The sequence below is a fragment of the Aquarana catesbeiana genome, linkage group LG13 (assembly GCF_042186555.1).
Source record: "Aquarana catesbeiana isolate 2022-GZ linkage group LG13, ASM4218655v1, whole genome shotgun sequence".
NCBI classification, from domain to species: domain Eukaryota; kingdom Metazoa; phylum Chordata; class Amphibia; order Anura; family Ranidae; genus Aquarana; species Aquarana catesbeiana.
Window position 1 is genome coordinate 123,054,175 of NC_133336.1, and position 20,823 is coordinate 123,074,997.

Consider the following 20,823-nt stretch of genomic DNA (forward strand, 5'->3'; position numbering starts at 1 on the left):
ACTGAGCTTGGCCCCTCACGGCTATCTGGAGCTTTGCCAGGGTACAGCATGGCGTAAGATAGTTGAAGGAGCCGCAGCCGGCGTTTGACATCAGTAAATTTGGCTCTGCGTCTTTAGACTTCCTCCGAAAAGTCAGGGGAAAAAATGACACCCTGGTGCTATTGTATTGAATATTTGTCCTTTCTCATGCTTGACGCAGCACAGCTTCCCTGTCATGGTAGTGGAGCAACCTCGCTAGGATGGATCTGGGTGGGCGAGACGGCACTCTATGAGCACGTTCCACTGCAAAGGGTGAAGATGCATTCTTACCAAAAATATCAATTAGCCAGTTCTCTACAAAGGTAGTGGGGTCTCTGCCCTCCACCTGCTCCGGTAGGCCCGCTATGCATACATTGTTTCGTCTGAGCCCATTTTCCATGTCTTTTGCACGATCATTTGCGTCTCTAGCTAACTGGAGTGCAGCTCTGGTGTCCTGAGCCATTTGTGGTATCTGATCCTCCATATTACTAATCCTGCTCTCCACAGCCATGGTATGTTCCTGGATTTTTTGCCAGTCTTGTCTCAGTAATGACACATCCTCCCTCAAACCTCCAAACTGCTCTTGTAGTGTATTAACTGATGCTGTTAATTTGTTCACTACCCTGAGGATATCAGCCAGGGTGGGTTGAGCTGTGTCCTGTGAGTCTGGGTTGTGTAATTCCCCTGCCATGGGATCAGCCTGCTCCAGCTCTTCCTCCCCTCAATGTTCAGAGTGAGTGGCTGCCTGCATGCCTGGCTGCTGTTGGTGTTTCCCCTCAGAGTGGGATGGCTGCTCCATCCTCAGGGTCCCTGACCTCTTTTGGGCATAATAGATCATATCCTTGGGAGCCTTCTTGCCTTGAGGCTTAGTTAGCTTACTTGTTCTGGGTCCCAGGTCCTTCATCTTGTCTGTGCCACAAGAAGTGCCTTTCACTGAGGACGCCACGGCGCCATCTTGGATTTCCAGGCCCACGGTCTCCGTTTTGTCCTTTTCGAGTCATCCCCCTGGTGCAGAGAGCCAACAGAGGTTCCACAGGGGTCCCTGGGGTGTAGTCCTGCTCCATAGATCGGTGAAGGGTTGGTAGGAAGGCTGGGGGAGGATCGGTCACAGGGTTATTACTGGGAGCTGTGGGAGATGCATCCTCTCACATGCCTGTCTTTTTTTTTGCAAATATAATTTTTATTGATGTTTTATAAAAGAAAGAAGGGGCAAAGCCCCGAACATACCAGAGTGGTATATAAGGGGGTCACAGCCTCCCGACAGTATAGCATTACATAAGATAACATATATATATATATAGAAAGACTTAGGAGATCCAATCCGTTAACATGTGAATGCTACTAAAAGGTATATTTTCCTGTGAAGACATGTAGGAGTCTTCTAAGTAGGTTTTCTAGCTGAATTCCAAGTCTTTCTTAGATATTCATTTATTTTAATCAGAAGGTAGCTACCCAAAAGGAAGGCAGAAAAGTAGAGAAGTTAGTAGTAGATAAGAAAGAGGAAAAAAATAGATAGGAGTGAGAGGGTAGGGAAGGGGAGGTGTGGAAGGAAATAGGGGAAAGTATTGAGGGATATTGGGGGATGGGATGGGGGGGGGGAGTATCGGCGGAAACCTATATTTAAATAGATCTTTTATGTCGGAGATGTTATGTGATTCTTTAATGGTCTGGATTACCAAAAAGTGCTTTCCCTTCCTCAGAATTTTAAACATATTCCACAATGTCCAAGTTTTTGTATAACTTGCTTGTCTGTTTTGAGCTGTCAATATGAGGTCTTCCATCTTGTTAATATCTTCTACTTTCTGTAGCCACATTGAGGTGGTTGGTGGGGTTTGCTGTTTCCAGAGCATGGGGATGCAGGCTTTGGCTGCATTTATTAAGTGACGTAGAATGGACTTTTTATATGTTTTAAGTGGTATGGAGGATATATGGAGTAGGAAAAATGCTGGGTCATTTGGAATCTGAAAGTCCGTGAACTTTTGGGAGATAGAGCGGACCTTGGACCAGAAATCTGTCAATTTAGAACAGGACCAGAACATGTGAAGTATCGTTCCCACCTCTTTGCGAGACCTCCAGCAAATATTTGACGCATTGGGAAACATCAAGTGCAGGCGACTGGGTGTTAAATACCACCTAATCAGGATCTTTTAGTTTGATTCCTGCAGTTTAGTACATATTGAGGATTTAAGGGAGAGAGCAATCATGTTCTGCTTCTGTACTGTCGTAAAAGAGCGTTGAAGGTCAGTTTCCCATTTAGTAATGCATGGCAAGTTAGGCAGTTGTGGGGGTGTGTTTAACAAGGTATACATCTTAGATAGGACCTGTGGTAATGGTTCTGTGTCTACGCTAATTTCTTCAAACGTAGTCAAAGGTCTAGAGTAAGATTTAGGGTTTGGAATGGTCTGAAGAAAATGGTGTATTTGTACCGCACTCCAAAAAGGCAGATTAAACGGACCCGTCGAGTCTACTAATTCTGAAATGGAGGGCCATTTGTCTTGGATCACAAAATGTGAAGCACTAGTACAATTAGAGCTCTTTAATGATTGGAATTGTCCAGGTGTGAGTCCCGAGGGAAATTTGGGGTTCCCCAGAATCGGGGTCAGGGGAGATTCTTTAGTCGTTAAAGAAGCCTGTAACGTGGCATGTAGTCCTTGCTTAATAGTGTTGCCTATGAGGGGGTGAGATCTCAACTCCAACGGAAGGAGGTCCCAACACCACATTGCTGTCCGTAAAGGTATTTTGGTTTGATGTTGCTCTATTTGTGCCCATAATTTAGTTTCCTTATGTCTATTCCAATCGACTGCTCTGTCCAAGTGAGCTGCCAGATAATATTTCTTCGGAAGTGCAACACCTCCATAATGTTTTGGTAGGAATAACTGTGAACTCAGGATGCGCGGTTTTTTATGTGCCCAGATAAATTGCATAAAGAGATTTTGCACTCGTTTAAAGTATGTGGTGGGTATCTTAATGGGTAAGGTTTGGAATAAATATAAAAATTTGGGTAATATACTCATCTTGATTAAGTTACACCTCCCAAACCACAAATGTAACCCAGTATCCCAGTTATCCATTCATTTTTTGATCTTATCTAGTAAGGGGGGGAAATTTCACATGCCTGTCTTGGCCACGCCCCAAATTTCAGAACATTTGTGTTGGCACAGGGTCTCCAGGGTCCAAAAATATATCAACACCTTTCAAAATCCCCCAGCCCCCTCAATACACAATGTTGTGTTACCTCTGGGATGCTGCTACTAATACAAGGGTAAATCCAATTGGAGTCCAACTCTGGGCTCTGACCTCTGCCTCTTAAATGACCTTCCTCCCCTGGCAATCTCTTAATGCTGCCCACCGATGGCCCTATAATTAGGTTTTATTGCCTGGGATGTGGTGTTGGCTTCCGTATTATATGACTGGCTCTCACAGCGGTCACATAATCAGGAGCCTGTCCCGCTGGTTCTTGATCAGAAGCCTTGAACGAGGCTGTCATTGGCAGCTTGGTCAGTTAGCTGGGGGCACCCTCTCAGCACACAACCTTGTGGCACTGTGGACACAAATGGCCACTATTCATGCCGCTGTATATATGTGTTATGTATCTGGCAAGAAGTTGAGATTTATTCAGGCTGGTTACATGATATGCAAGGTCCCTTTCTCTTTGCCTCTTCTTGGGTGCTGGGAGGTCCGAGTGGTCCTCACATGAGTAGGAAAAATGTCTATTCATTTGTATAGCCCAGAACCATGAAGCTGACACCTTTTTTTATTTATAATTTTGAAAAGTTTCAACATAATTTTAGTGTCACATGGAATGGAAAGTTTGGCACTGCTGCTGTACGTGAGTCTGTAGCTGAAACATGAAGTTTAGGATCAACATCCCTGGCCTACAGGTTATAACAGGCCCAAATCACGTCAGACTAAGCAAAAATGTGTGTGTGAACCATGAACAATACATAATTTGGTGGAGAGTTCAAGCTGGAGGGTGAAGGAAGTCCGTGGCCGTTCTTTATTAAAAAAACAAAACATTAAGCTTTTTTCTTTTTTTTTTTTTTTTTTTTAAAGCAAACCTGAACTGGGAAGGAGCAATTCAGTTATGATTGCTATTACACAAAACACTTTATATACAACACTTTGTCATTAAAGCAGTATTAAACCCAAGAGAAAACAATTATTATATTGTAACTAACCAATTTCTAGGCTGCATTCGTTTTCTTTTTTAGGCTTTCTTTCTTTTGTGTTCACCAGCTAATCTGGCCAGTAAGGCTCCATGCACATTGAAGCTCATAAATGGCCGTTTTTGGGAGTTTGGGCGTTTTTTTTTTAAGAGCCCATAAACTCCCCTCTGTTATCCTATGTGTCCATGCACACATGGACGTTTTTGGAGGTTTATCAGCAGTGGAGTTTTCTGAACGCCATAAAATCGCGCTCGGGAGTCGTTTTTCTGACCACAAAAAACGCCAAATGCTCATAAACGTCGATAAACGCTCAAAAACGTGGCTCGCCAGCGTTTTTTTAACGTTTCTAATCCATTGGAGAAAAAAAAAACGTGGAAAAACCCTATTGCAAAAACGTTAAAAAATGTTGAAAGATTCACTGCAAAGCTACAGCTGTTTTTATATCATTATTTTAACGTCCAGTGTGCATGGAGCCTAAGTCTGTTGTTTTTCAAAAGCACACACTCGCCAGCAAAATGTATCAGTTACAGAGATGAGACAAACTATTTAACCCTGGCAGGGGTGCTTAAAATGACCAACTTTTTTTTATGTAAAAAAAACCCCAAAAAAGAAAAAACTGCTGTAACCAATTATAAAGTGTAAGCTGGAGTTTGGCTTCAGTTTGTCAGTGTATTTAAAGCTGATAATACATTTAACACACCCCTCCCCCCAGATTGACAATGCTGCTGTCTGTTGTGCCCCCTGTCCTCCTTCATCCAGAGTGGGGTCACTCTAATACAGTAGGTGTTTTACTGGCTAGTTCACCAAGAGAAAAGAGGGAAAAAAAGCCTTACAAAATGATACTGGCATACATTACATTGTTTGGGTTTAAAACCACTTCATTTACCACTTCATTTATTTATAAAGCCTCTGTAAGGCTGGCCGAATGAGGTGGTTAGAGGAATCCCCTCGGTGAAACTTTGTATTAAGACCAAGTCATTGTTACAGCTGATTGGGTGCAGCCGCTGCTCATTGGACAATCCACTTTTGCCATTGTTAAATGGTTTGTCTCATCCATATAAACTGCCATATTCTGCTGGAGAGCTTGTGCTTCTGAAAAACAGATCTACTGGCTGGATCAGCAGCTGAAAAAAGAAAGCCTAAAAAAAGGAAACAGTCATCACATCTAAGAACTGGTAAGCCGCAATATAATGGATGTTTGCTTTTGGGTTTAATACTGCTTTAAATTGCCTTCTGCTGATCGCTCCGACACAAGCAGCGCCAAAAGATTAGGATGATTTCCTTTAATATAGTGGTCCTAAACTCCCGTGTATTTGTAACCTACCACCACCCCTCCTGCTGCTTTAATAGCCTCATTTATCCTTGATGAACAGTTTAGGTGTGTGGAAATTTGATCTCGTTTTCCGCTGCAGCCACCGTGGGAAAGTAAACTATTTTTGTATCGCTTAACAAGGGAAATGCTTTTTTTTTTTTCCCCATATGGACACAGGATGCATGGAAAAAAAAGTACAGACTACATCACAGGAAATGACTGAAGTATAAGCCTAACCTTTTAACTGCCATAGCACCCAGGTTAACAGGCAAAGGGTCAATAGCGTTACATTTAGGAAACGTGGCTTTCCCTAAAGATGTGAGGTCGGGTATCTGATCCAGAGATCCCAGCGATTCAGATGTCAAGTGTTTGATGTGTTGTAGTCTGACATGTGCTGGGACTTATTATAAACAGCTGGAAGAAGGCCAGATATATGAGAACGTAAAGTATCCCTGTACAATATACAAAGTACATTTAGGGCTCTTTCACACAAGAATTCAGCCTGGATCCATCTGTCAGTTATTCAGACAGATGAAGACTTAACCACAATGTATGTCTAAGGCACCATGCACATCGGGCGTTTAGCCCCCCGGTGGATGGGGCTCTGGAATTTAGCTGCAGTCAGAGGGCACAGCTGCACCGCTCAGCCTTGCTGGCAGCGGCTTGTGATACCCTGTGAGAGACTGACAGCTGCTGAGGGTGGAAGGGGCTGGGCGATGCACCCACTGGTAAGTGGGTATGAAGCCTTAGGCCTGGTTCACATCTATGTGGGTTTGCGTGGGCACGGCAGCCCATTTAAATGAATGCCTGCGTTTCCTACAGAAAAAAAGGTTCATGCAGCATTTTGAAAGCGCAGTGACCGGGAAACCGCATGGTGCTTTTGCAGCATGCAATTTCTCTGTGGATTCCGCAAGCGCACTGCGTTTTTAAATGCGGTTCCCAGAAACGCATTTTTAAACAGCAGGAACATATTTTGTGTTTATGCTTTAGTCACCTATGATATTCTCCAACAACAAAAGACCATTTGGAAAACTGATGTATTCTAATCTGAACTGAACTAAACCGAAGACGAATATACAAACTGGAGTAAACCAGGGGTCTCAAAACTTTTCTAAACAAAGGACCCGGTCACTGTCCTTCAGAGTTTGAAGAGGAGCTCCAGGGTCCTTCAGAAAAAATTAAGTCAGCAGCTACAAATACAGTAGCTGCTGACTTTTAATATTAGGACACTGTCCAGGAATCCGGCGGTGTCCTCACCCGAGCAGATTTTTTAGATCGGGTATTGGGTGCTGCCGGCAGTGAAGCCTTGCAGCTTCATAGCTGGTTCCCTGCTATGCATGCATGAAGCACACTGTGCTCTGTTATTGGGCCGGCTGTGGGGGAAGCATGAGAGTCCGAACTTCTGGCTAAGTTCGCTGTGGCAAACTCGGCCGGAAGTGGGAGCAGGTACCTGTCAAAACCAGGTACCCACTCCCCCCCAAAAAGGTGTCAAATGTGGCACCGGGGGGGTGGAGGCAGACAAGCGGAACTTCCCCTTTTTCGTTGGTGAACTGTGAACTGTGGCCAGTGGTAGTAGAAAATGCCCCAGCATCAGTGGGAGCAGACAGTGTCTGTCTCAGGCTTGGTGGTCAGTGGGAGTAAAAAAATTGCATGTTGCTTGTGATTAGTAAGAGGAGAAATAGTGCCCCATCACTGGTATTAGTGGGAGGCATAGTGTCCCATCATTGTTATCATTGTAAAGAATAGTGCCCCCACTGCTGGTGTCAGTGGGAGGAATAGTGCCCCATTGTTGGTGTCAGTGGAAGAAACGTTACATCATCGTTGGTGGCAGTGGGAGGAATCGTGTCCCTTCATCGGTAATACTTGGATGCATAATGTCCCATTATCAGTATCATTGGAAAGAATAGTGCCCCATGGTCGGTGCTGGTGGGATGAATAGGGCCCCATGGTCGGTGTCAGTGGGATGAATTGGGTCCCATGGTCGGTGTCAGTGGGATGAATTGGGTCCCATGGTCGGTGTCAGTGGGATGAATTGGGCCCCATGGTCGGTGTCAGTGGGATGAATTGGGCCCCATGGTCGGTGTCAGTGGGATGAATTGGGCCCCATGGTCGGTGTCAGTGGGATGAATTGGGCCCCATGGTCGGTGTCAGTGGGATGAATTGGGCCCCATGGTCGGTGTCAGTGGGATGAATTGGGCCCCATGGTCGGTGTCAGTGGGATGAATTGGGCCCCAGGAGCCAGATAAAGGCAAACAAAGGGACGCAATTTGGAGACCACTGATATGAACTGATGTTTAATGTTTAAATTGTTTAAATGAGTTTTCATGGTGGGACCGATAACCCTTTTGTGAAAGGATCTGAAGGGCCGGTCCACATCTGTGCAGTGTATTTTACATGGGTTTTAGGTGCGTTGGCATTGAACTCTATGCATAATGTGTTTTGATAAAAGTGTATTGAAGATGCAGCAAGCAAGGGTTGTGTGTTGTTTTTTTTTTTTTTTTTTTTATTGCACCTAAAACACACAAGCAGTAAGATGATTGTCAGGGAAATAGAGATACTAAAAAGGCAAAAAGCAAAAGAAGCGACATATGGTCAAGGAGCACTTGTACTTTTGCTGGAGCAAATTTAAATCTATTAGACCCCTTTCACACTGGGGCCGCGGCCATGTTGGTGCTAAAGCACCGCTCGTTATAGCGGCGCTTTTCGGGGTTAAAAGTGCCCATGTTGCGCTTCCGAATCGCTCTTCATTCATTTTAATGGGCAGGGCGTTTTGGGTGCGCTAAATACAGCGCTCCCAAAGATGCTGGGCTTTTCGCACCACCCCAGTGTGAAAAGTCACTAAAATGAATGGGAGGCGGTTTCCAGGCGCTATTTCTAGTGCTAAAATGCCTGAAAACTGCCTCAGTGAATGTGGCCTAATAGTGCGCTTTTGTTTTTTTTTGCTCATGATTTTCCTGGGAGGAAACATCTTGAAGCCATTTTATCTTCTATGCAGACACAGAGTGGGGACTGTCTTGGCAGTTTCAATGTTCACTATGTATCTGCTATGCATAAAGGCAAAAGATTTTTTTATCGCAAAACAGTTTCAAGCAAGATAATATCTGCAAATTACTTATAATTTGCATCACATTTTTTTTTTCTAGTTTATTTGCCGATTGCCAAATGCAACAACATTTTGTAACTTTTTGTGTAGCTTCACAATTAAAGTGACACAAAACTCTGGTTAAAAAAAAAAAAAAAAAAAAAAAAAAAAAGACAGTTGTATTGAAGTAGGTATGATTAATGCAAAAAGTACATCTGTCTCTCTCAGCCTTCTCTGAATCTCCAAATTCCCCTTTCTTCTTCTTTTTTTTTTTTTTTTTTTCCTGGGGTGATACATTTGTTCTCTTTACTTAATGTTTGGAGGTCTCTCCATTGGCAACACAATCTGCAACAAATCACATTTTGAGGTAAAATGAGGAAACATTAGAACCACTTCCTGTCCTAGTGACAGCCGCTCCTCTGATTACTTGCTCGGCTCTTACAGGCTGTCAGACACGGGAAGTGATGGGAAATCTCCCCAACCATTATATGTAAGTTTAAAAATTATAACTGGACAGAAATTGCAATAAACTTATCCTGTTGTATTTATTATGTTTTTATTTGATATTGTAAAAAAAAAAAAAAAAAAGTAGAACAGAGAATTTTTCAGTGGGGACACTTGTTTCCAGTGACAACTGTCTTAGTCCCGATTCACATATATGCGATGTGGGAACCAGTGCGATTCCAGGGCAGGTTCCCACATCGCATGTCACCTGCCGGCGGTTCACACTGACATCTGCGAACCGCTGTGGGTGTCAATGCACGCTAATGACACAGATCGGTTCGCAGATCGCAGTGCAAACTATATTTTGCCTTAGATATATTTTAAGACATAACATTTTAACAGGAAAACCTAAAAGGAATATTCCACCTGCTGACTAAAAAGGAGAAGGGAGGGTTATAACCTTTGTCAAGTTTTTTGCCATCTGTGTCCCATTGAGGAGATTTCCCTTCACTTCCCGTGCCATAGCCAAAACAGAAAATGACAGGAAATCCCTGCAAAATAAAGGAATCTCCGGGTGTCACCAGAAGTAGTATCCCCATTGGAAGATTTCCCACTAATAATGGTTTGAGGACAACCCATAAATTGTGATTTTCACTTTTGATGTTAACAGGACAATTAAAGAGAGTGAATCTCTCTAACGGGGGCACAGGCAGTAATACAAACCTGAAAGATCATCCAATCTCTCTCCACTCCACTCCATCCTAAACTAAAAAAGTTTTGCCTTTTACTTATACTCTAAGCTATACGCAAGTAAAATGGTAATACAAATTTTAGATTTAAGAATGTTTATTACGTTTTTCCATGGATAGTAAGGTCCAATCAACGTTTGTTTTCAACCTCTGCAATGAGAAAATCCGAAGGATGGAAATTTTTCCTTGAACAAATGAATTTCTGATAGGAATTGTGATTTTCATTCAGGAGAACGCATTTATTCCAATATTGAATGTTAAAAGCAAACAAAATTTTGAAATACTTTTTTGAATGACGTTTGTCCAGTCATCTAATGTACAAAATATTTTCAAAGGAATGTTTGAATATCTACTATTTAGTGGTGTGTTGTTAGCTTTAAGCTGGCCATACATGGATCAAAATTTGGCCAGTTCAGCAGCCGCTGTGTTTTAAAAGACGTCGATCTACTGATTTAACTTCTGTTCAACCACCCTGTGTGATTTTAGCAGTTTGATCAGCGCTGCGGGTTGTAGGAAGTCTCCCCGCTGTCAGACTACAGTAATTCCCCCGTCCACACATTCAATGTGTCACTCAATGAATCGAGTCCGTATTTATCATTCAACTGGCTGGATCAACAAAAAAACTGACGCATCTATGGGCAGATGTAGTACAAACCAATTATGCTTTGTAATCCGATAAATATGCATTTTACTCCAATCAATTTTCTGTCGTTTGTTCAGAACTACCTTGTGATTGGTTTCAGTCGTTTTCTGCATACCACTACTCTGTGCCAACTATATTTAAATATTACATTCCAATGTGCAGATACATTTAGGGATATTTAAGAAATGTAAACCTGGGTATACTCATTGACGCAGAGATTCCTCACTTTATTAAGGCCAGGCTCTGCATGTGTGAAGTCCGGGTCATTTGTATTCTAACTTTTTTATAGACAGAGGCTACATTTTGTGAGTTGACATTACATTGATGGAAATGGATTCCAATAATGTATAGCAAGAGACACAAGGTAAATAAATAAAATAATACTCACGCTAAAGACGGGATGGATTTGATTTAAATCATAATTTTTAAAGCGCAACTGTCATCTCTGTCCCGCAGCGGCTCCTCCTCTGACGCGCTGTTGACTTCCCCGATGGTCTCATTCACTTTAATGGGAGGACTGGTGATGCGGCAGTGACACAACAAGGTGAGGGACGTGGCGGGAGCAGGTGAGTGGATGCCATGATGGATCTGAAATGACAGGTGCTCTTTAAATATAAGGACTTATTCTTGCTGGTAGTTAGAATCTTTAATATTTGCAAACAAAATGAAGGTTTCTTATTTAGAATAATAAGTTGTCAGGTTAGTAAAACAGCGATATCAGAACCGATTCAATCGTACAGTTTGTAGTGTACATAGACTTGCAAAACGATGGGATAAAGGCATTTTCCTGAACTTTGTTTTATCTCATAGTTACTGTAAAATTGTGTGACTGCATCAATGCATTGCATGTTTTCACTTGCAGAGCTTGGATTCATTGAGTGAGTTTACTAAAAATGTAAATATTTCAGAATATACAACCTCATGCTACATAACTAAGCTCCATTTCATGCTGAATAAACAGAATTATTAATGTATCTCAAATAGAAAACAATCTTTAGATTTTTTTTTTTATTATTATTTATATAAAGAAAGACCTGCAGCTGCCGTCACAAAGGTGCTAAAACCTCATGAGATAGATAAAGGGTCTATGAATTTTGGTTAGTGGGGTCACAAAGGGGAGTGTGGCACACCACACCTGCAATTTTTGGAGCACATATGCACTTTATTTGGAGCACTCGGCACTTTGGAAATAGAATGTGTTCATTCACAATTTGTTTATATGGATGTTTGAGTGTTTTTTTCATATATTTTGGGCACGTAATTCCTTTGCACTTGTAGTAAGTTGTAGGTGTGCGTTATATCTTGCAAGCGCTGTTTATATATTTATCTAAGAGACACAAGGTGACTTTAGATAGCCAGACAGCTTCCTAAAACCGACATACTGGAAATATCCATGTTCATGAAAGTCTTCAACAATTGTCCCTACACCATCCTTGAATCTGTAGGAGAAGAAAAAAATAGAGCAACCCTAAAACTATGTTTAAAACAATCACATGGATGTATTTAACCAGTTTATTAATTCTATAATATGTAAATTAACAGCAGCAGAGACAACACAGGCTCCAGTCCCTGTCAATCAGCTAGAGGGAGGAGCAGGGACATGGCTTGCCCCAGAGGATAAGAAGCACACATACAAAGGTGGCTCCATGGATCCTTGTACAGGGGATGGAGCCAGCAGAAGACTGCAGCTGGAGAGGGGGAGCTTTCCTATAGAGGACTAGAAAGTGGGCATCATTTCTAAATAGTTCTGCAGTCAAGGTGGGTGCTGAGGTGTACAGCACTTTGCAGTGTTTTTTTAAATAGAGTAGGGAAGGGTTAAAATTTCTTCTAGTTAATTTTTTTGCTATCTGTGTCCTGATGGTGGGATTTTGCCTTACTTCCTGTCTTTGACACACAATCGGACGTAAAGTCTGTACCAAACTGAAATAAATTCCCCTCTTTGGCTAGTTTACATCGGTTTATGGGAAGTTGATGCATTTTTGCAGCATGTTTTTCTCACGTTTTTGATGCATTTTCATGCTTCATGGATTTGTTTTGTAGGAGGAGGAGATAAAACCAGAATCCTACCAAAACCCCACCGAAAACACGTGTACATGCATTTTTTTACGCTTCCATTGAAGTTTGTGAAGTCAAAGATGCACCGTCCTGCATGTAAAAAACAAAAAACGGCTGCGCCTTTCAAACAAATGCACTGCAGGAAACCGCATAGATGTAAGCGGGACCTATAGGAAATAATGTTAAATGTATTGTAGGGCATCTTTGCGCTTCAGCAAATGCACTAAAAACGCATAAGTAAACTTAGCCTTAGGCAGTTTTCACAGGAAAAGATTTTTTTTTTTTTTTTTTTTTCGGTAACAGCTGAAAAATTTTGGGTTCCACATCACTTTTTGTCTTAATGACAGTGATCACCAGGACAAACAGAGGGTGAATCTACCCAGTGGGGAAGATACAAAAGAGATACAAATGTTTATTAGGTTTTTTATGTTGTGATATTTCTGATCTCCCATAGAAAGGGACCACCTTCGCTAAAACCAATTAAAATATAAGAGGACCACACTTGTCAAAAACAGTACCCATATACGTAATTAGTGCCATGTGTGGTTCTTGAATTGTAATAAGGTATACCCTTTTCTTGGAAACAACATCCCCCAAATATGCATATACACAATGTTGGTTAGAGAGAGCATCTCCAAAATATCATATAAGCAAAAGGGCATGTAGAAAAATATTGAAAAAATTTGAAGATTGTGCTACCACCAATTATAAACAGTGCAGCAATATTTTCTTTTCCAGGTCAATACCCATCCTGGAGAATACTGTTCTGCTGCTGGAGTAGTTATATGAACAGAGTACTGCTGTTATTGTATGTATATACAGTACATGCTATTAATCATTAGCTTTAATGGCGATATAGGATAGTTATGGAGATCCTCAAGGAACAGCTGAAAATGGGGTTAATAACCTTGTTGCTGTTGGATATCTAAAAGATTTGACTCAAATATCCATAAACATCAGATCTTCTGGTCTTAATACCTGGATTAAGATGTCACCATCGATTGTTTGAGAAAGTAGCAGTTCACCCACCAAAAACATTATGCATACAGTGACTTCCTGGCCCACGCTGTCCCCTCAGTGTACTCTACACGAGTTTTAGAGGTCAGTAGGTGGGTAAGGCAGAGGTCAGTGGAAGGTAATGCAAGGTTCAAAGGTTGGGAATAAGTAAAGCAGCGTGTGCAGGGGTATGTAGTAGGGATCGCAAAATGCAGAGATCAGGAATAAGTAAGGCTCTTTTCACACGGGCGCTCCGATCAGGTCCGCCTGTCAGTTTTTTAGATCTGATCGGACGCTCCATGCACCTCTATGGAGCGGCAGATGTCAGCAGTGACATGTCCGCTGACATCCGCTGGTATTCGATTTTCCACCTGTCTGGAGAATCGGATCGGATGAAATTGGACAGGCGGTCCACTTACATCCGATCTCCATAGAGGACAGCGGGGCTCTGACAAGTCTGTCTCTGCACAGTGAGTAAAGACGGACCTGTCATCCGCCTGCTCAGCGGATCGATCCCTTCTGAGCAAAGCGGAGTCCGTACATGGACAAGCCCGTGTGAAAAGACCCTAACACAACGTTCAGTCGTAAGAAATCTGTACTACAACACGTTTCCTGTGCATACAGAGCAACAAATGACACCATGATACTAAATGATCAATGCACATTTTATGCAGCTGAAAAACGCAAGGTGCAGGTTGGAATGTTATCATGCCTTTAATAGGTATGGGCTTACAGTGCTTATTTTGTTATGGTACTTGCACACGGTATGGACATGTGATGGTCAGGTTCCTGGTAGAAAACATTGATATATAAAAAAAAAAAGGATGGGCTGTATAATGCGTGTATTTGAGTGTACACGCACATAAAAATTCTTCCAGCTTTTCTTGGGGCCTGTTGTATGCACGAACTCCCGTAAAATGCTAAACAGCAAAGTGGATTGTTATATTTTTACTGATCTATACACAGCACAAGTTTACATGTCTGTATGTACAGGCTCATTAAAAACAGGCTGCATTTAGATCCGTAAAAAAAAAACAAAAAACCTGAATACCAAAAGACATGCCATTTTAGGCATCCATGTGCAAGAGACCTTAGAGTTGTATGATGTAACCACAAGAACAGGCATTTTGCCTACTTCTGGACCACCTGCCATGCAATGTACTGCAAACGGGTGGCCCATACAGGGAAAGCAAAATACTGATACATCGCTGCCTTTTTCCATGTTTAGGGTGTGCACCTGCATGCCCCCATCACCGTCACCCGCTGTGATTGTACACAACAGGAGTTTGTCAGCAGGTCCTGGATAATGATTCATGGCTGGGTCCTGCTGATCGGCTGCATCCAATCACAGCCCAGAGCACTGTGTTGACAATCAACACAGGGCTCTATACAGAGGGAACAGTCTGTTTCTTATCCCTGAAAAGGGATAAAAAAACAAAGAGATTATTAGTAAAAATCAGCACATATAGCACACATTATACATTGTTAGGCACACAGTTAACCGTTACAACAGCGAGTAAAAAATATTATTTTTTCTTTCTAAATTTTCAGTATTTTTATTTATATAACAAGAATTAAAAAAACTAGCAGTGATCAAATACCACCAAAAGAAAGCTCTATTTGTGTAAAATAAATGATCTAAATTTCATTTGGGTACAGCATTGCATGACTGCGCAAGTACCAGTTAAAGTAAGCAAAAATGGCCTGGTCATGAAGGGGGTAAAACCTTCCGGAGCTGAGATGGTTCAAGTCTAAACCCTGCTGCTATGAGCAACATTTGAGATGCCTGACAGCCACATGTTGTCACAGTACTTTGTATTGGGACCACTGCTGTGTGGTGATGGGGTCATGGCTGTACACACTACCTCCTTGCTAGTAGCAGGAAGTGGTTGATAACAGCAGACTATGGGTTAACCAGCATTGCGCCCAGGGGAATGAAAGGACACCAGATAAAACAATAATTTCTTTTATATAGCAGAAGCTGGGTTCACTTTGTGCTGAGTTCACAATGCTCTCTGTATCCAGCCACCAGAATAGTTGCATTATTGTGGTCTGCATGTGACAGTTGAAGGTCCTGCCTATTGTGTGGCCTGTGCTGTGTTCTGCTAAATCTGCTTGTTTGTGTATTTTCTTGTGTATTTCATGCAATCTTATTGTAGTAGAGTATAGCTTTGTGAATCATTAAATATAACCAGTCAGGAAAGTGTCTCTGCTGAAACATACACAGTGATGCCGGTTTTTCCTTGTAGTAGCCATAATAATAATTCTGATCTGCGTCAGTTCTACAGTTTCTGCTTACTAGTAAACTGGGAGGAACTGGGATATGTATTCTACCAACAAAGATGTGTCTGGACATATTTCGAACATAATTGTATAATAAGGCATTGGTAAAGTTTATTTGGATCTTACGTAATACTTTGGAGGAATAGAAATGAATTATCTCTGGTGTATATTTGTAGGAAACACTGCTGCCTTGCACATTGCATGGTGTTGAATAATAATTGGTTTTTGAGGGTTAGAAGAGTTACGTGCTGTAGAGATATGGGACATTCCAGAAATCCGGTGAGCCATGCAGGCAGTGATTCTGGCCTCTATTGTAGGGAGATCTCATTAATTTAACAGACTTCCAAAGTTCCATAATGACATGGACGGCAGCCACCGCTTCACTGGTGTATGTTCTGGCCAGGAGATGGTAATCTTCGAGAGACACTTGTTTCCTAGCTAAACATTTCTCTTTGTATTTTTGTACATAATATATATTCTTGGCACTAGTAGACAACGTACCTGAAAACAACATATTAAACCTTTTTAAGGTTTGGGAATGCAAAAAGGTTACAACCATATATGGGTTTAAAATGAACCATGGCCTTAAAGCCCCTTTTACAAGGACGACAGTCTCTACCACCCTCTTAAAAGCAATTCATGGTAGATTGTGGGTGGTAAAGCAATGGCTTCCAGGCATTTAGGAGGTGCTTGTTTCTGCCAGCCCTGGAATGTATGTGTGGAGTACCCTGATGCAACCGTGTGGTTTGGCTTGTGGTTGTGGCACAGTCTTATTGACCTCCATGAACAAGTTTGACAGGCCATGTCAAACTCAACAAGCCTAATTAAATCTTGAAGGTGCCACCCCCTTGGTAGGCATTAGGCAAGCAGTGGGGAGAGGGAGGTAAAAAGGCAGGTTGATCTTTTTTACCCCCATTTGCTAGCTGGCAACTCTAATAGACATCAGTGTCGTATGAGTTTCATCTGTAATTAAGGACCACCTTGCCACTTGGTTTTATGTACATTGCTGGTTAGCCTAAGGCATTTGGGAGAATGGTTTGGTGGTTTGGGAGAATGGTTGGTTTTTTTTTTTTCAAATAAAACATCCTCCGTATGCATTTGGCCTCTGCATCCTTTTGTTTGTGATGGCAGATGGAAAATATAAGCCTTGCTAGGTGCAACCTGTGGACTCTCCACCTGGATGTACATAACATACTCTTGGTACGCAATGAGTTAAAGGGTAGTAGTGGGAGTTTCTAAGTGAAATCTGGATGCTTTGCCCTAAAATATTACAAGTAATTGTGTTATAAAACCGTATTTTATCAGGACTGAATATGTCCCTCTAACCAGATGGCTAATGTAAGTGGGCTAATGCCAGAGCCTGTGCTGTTGCACCCAGTGGAAGGGCTTGTGAGTAAGCAGTTCTAATGAAATAGTCTTCCCAGAACCTAAACATAACCACTGAATTATAGACTGAATCAAAGGCTCATGATTTCTGAAATCTAGTTGTCAGTCTCCTAGTGCTATGTATCCATAAGGGGTATGCTCCATGTATAACCACCAGGTGTCATTGCTGGCATTTCTATACAGTAATGTGTAGGCATTGTGCATATAACATTCAGTTAGCAAGTTGCAACCATATAGGCAGTTCTTTCCATTTTAATATTAGTCAGAACAAACTCTGCAACCTATTAAGCAGCTTTATATTTTTGTTAGCAGTTAAATATATTTTTATTTTTTAGCAGGGAAGATCAATTGCTTATGTTTTCAGAATGTTGAAAATTTGTTGAAATATAAAGTACAGTGCTTTCTGAACAAAGAAGCTTAGCTCTACCTCGGCTCCTGGCTATTATCATGCAACAGGCAGGAGTAAGGCTATGCAAGCTGAAATGCGTCAGATTTCTGCTGTATACTGGGACACTTTATTTTTATTAAATGCTGTGTATTATGTATAGACTCCAGCATTGACTTTTATTTGAATACAGTGCTTTCCGCTCATATACACGCAAAGACTAGGACTATAGTGGCAATTAAACCAGAAATGTAATGATTTCAGTGTGCTTCAGATGAGATAATTAACAAATGGTTTAAAGTAAACCTAGTGCACACTAAAGTATTTACGTATACAGAACAAGCACTTTTATCTCTGTTTTCTCAAAGCATTCATAAGAAATTATTTGTCAAATTATACAACACAAGCATCTAAATTCTAGCTCTTTTCCTATATATGTGCTGCTCCCTTTACACTCCTTTTGGTGCTCATTAATGCTGTCAGTGTGTTATCACCAATTGCTCCCCCTTGTGAATGGACTCTCACCTTAGAAAATGTGACCTCGCAATTAAGCTTGGTCAAAGTAAGCCTGTTTGCCACTCCCAGGCTTTGGCCAAGATGTCTTATGCTTTTCCCAATATGGGCCACATGTAGGGGGACTCATTATTTTATTAACGTTAACCACGCCGTTTGTCAGTGTATTGAGCAGTGATAAATTTATCACTGCTTAATAAACTGACATCTCAGTGTTTCTGTGTATTTCTGGTACTGTAATCTCGTAAAGTCTCACGAGATTCCAGTATCAGGGGCCGTTCTCCACTGTTTGAAGTGTTTGTAGATCACGTCACTCCTCCAAAGGTGAAGCGATCTACACCGCTTCATAAACTGGCATCCAGAGGAGAAAGATCTCCACTGTGAATGCCGGAGAACGAAGCAGTAAATAGATTTCACTGCTTCATAAACGGACACCTTGGTGAGAAATTGTCAAATTTCACAACACAAGCATCGAAATTCTAGCTTTTCCTATTACTTTTTAGACTATCGGCAATCTCTTGATCTTGAAATTACAGAATCTTTGAATCGTATTGCTAGCGATGCTCAGATTGGCCATATTGATAATTAAATTTAGTAATTGAGTGTAGATTATTTTGGTAAATTCTTGTAAGTTAAGACACCTGTAAAAGGGCTAAAACTATTGGCTGAAATAGTACAACAAGCTGACAGTGAGCACAATGAACATGATTGCACTTGAAAACCATTGTCATCTCCATTGTTCAGGTTGGAAAGTTTCAAGAAGTTCTTGCTGAGCATTAGGTGTGCTACAGTTCTAGGCATGGGCGTCCGCAGGTAGGGGCAAGGGGGGGGGGCGGCCGACCCCCCCCCCCCCTGGAATTGACAAGGGTCTGCAGTGGCCGCGTCTGTAGCTGTGCCGGCTCTGTGTTTGTGCGAGTCGGCTCCACAGCTGCTGCAGATCTGTGTCATTGAGCTTACAGAGCCCTTTACTGCCACCTCTGGCTGCTTCCTGTATGTGCGCCCATCGTGTTTGCTTTGCTGCCTGTTGTATTTTCACAGGGACATGTGGAAACAGGACTTGGGAGAAGGAAGACCAGCTTACAAGTGGGGGCTGTACAAGTGAAGGGAGGAGGCTGTTTGTGTACAGGGGGGGGGGGGGGCAGAGCTGTGTGTGTGTGTGCTTACATATGTGTGTGTGTGTGGGGGGGCCTGACATATATACAGATGAGGGGGGCAGCTGAGTGCATACACTTATGATCAGTGTAGGGGGGTGCCAGATATAGGAAAGATCAGATCATATCATATGTCCTATCCTGTCCTGTATACAGCTATATACACCCATCTTTCTTCCTGTATTCTCCATCATCACTCACTGCAGATATACACCATTTGTCCTGTATATATAGCTGTATACAGGACAGATGATGTATATATGCAGTCAGTGATGATGGAGGAATGCAGAAAGGAAGATGGGTGTATATAGCTGTATACAGGTAGCTGTATATACCCACCTTCCTTCCTGTATATAGAGACCTTCCTCCATCATCACGCTTTATGTCATAATGACTAAGCCCCTCCCCTTCATTACATTGCCGAAAAAGGGGCGGAGCATGGGTGACCTACAATGATGCCCCCCTGAAAAAAGTTCTGCGGACGCCCATGGTTATAGGACCTAAATTCCAATAGGATTTTAGTTTGACTGTTAGACCCGTGAAAGTGTATTCAAATTCGTAAGCTATGGGCCACTAAATTGTGCCTTATTGAAATCCTGAATGAGGACACCACCCAAGGTGTGTAGTGAAAGAGGGATCTTCCAAGTGGTGGCTGTTCAGAAAGGAAAGGCCAAAGACTGTGGAGGAGATTTACTAAAACTGGTGCACACAGAATATGGTGCAGCTGTGCATAGTAACCAATCGGCTTCCAACTTCAGCTTGTTCAATTAAGCTTTGACAATACAATCTAGAACTTGATTGGTCACTATACACAGCTGCATCAGATTCTGTGGCTGGTTTAACAGGGTCATGGTAACAATTGACATTTGTTTCTGTATTCCTCTATTAATTCATAACGTGTATCATATTAATATGAACACCTTTGTTCCCTAAACCCAGTTCCTCTTTTCCATGCTATTGTTAATAAACTTCTCGTTATTTCTGGCCACATAATGGTAACTGATTACTTTTACGGAGCACACCGTAACTTTATCTGTTCGTGGAAACAATGTCTGAATATGCTTTCAGATCTTCGTGGTGATATGGTTCATTTGCCATTCAAATAGGCCAGTTTTAATACTGTGAATTCAGTATCATTTGATTAAAGGCACTTTGTTTAGACACAAACGTGTTGTTTATGGTGAAAAATACAGGGGTTAATTTTATATATTAAAATCCTAGATATGCTTGGTACATCTTTTGTTACTTTTCTTGTCATTGGAAAGTAAGAGGCTGATTCAAAAGCAACATTTGGAAATGAGTAATTGTAGGTGTGAATACCTGAGCAATTACAAGTGAATCCAGGGCCATCTTAAGAGCATTATAGGCCCCCGGGCAATACAGTGCACTGGGGCCCTGTCTACACTACACTATATCCACTGACCACTACACTACACACCACACTAACCTACCTGATTCCTATACTGACCACTACACTACACACAGACTACACACTGACCTCTACACACCACACCACCCTACCTGATTTCTATACTGACCACTACTACACAAACTACACTATCCACTGACCACTACACAATACACTATACACTACCTACAGATCACTACACAATACACTACATACTGACCGCTACACAGTA

The 20,823-nt window shown here is 41.9% G+C and overlaps 1 protein-coding gene across 1 annotated transcript in view; it reads left to right on the top strand.

Moving 5' to 3' along the window:
* Positions 1 to 20,823, top strand: part of PLEKHG3 (pleckstrin homology and RhoGEF domain containing G3) — a 251,286-nt gene that overhangs the window by 40,318 nt on the left and 190,145 nt on the right. Inside the window, exon 2 of the mRNA XM_073609396.1 lies at positions 10,871 to 10,980. The gene's annotated coding sequence lies outside the window, so the exon portion shown is untranslated. The remainder of the gene's footprint in view (positions 1 to 10,870; positions 10,981 to 20,823) is intronic.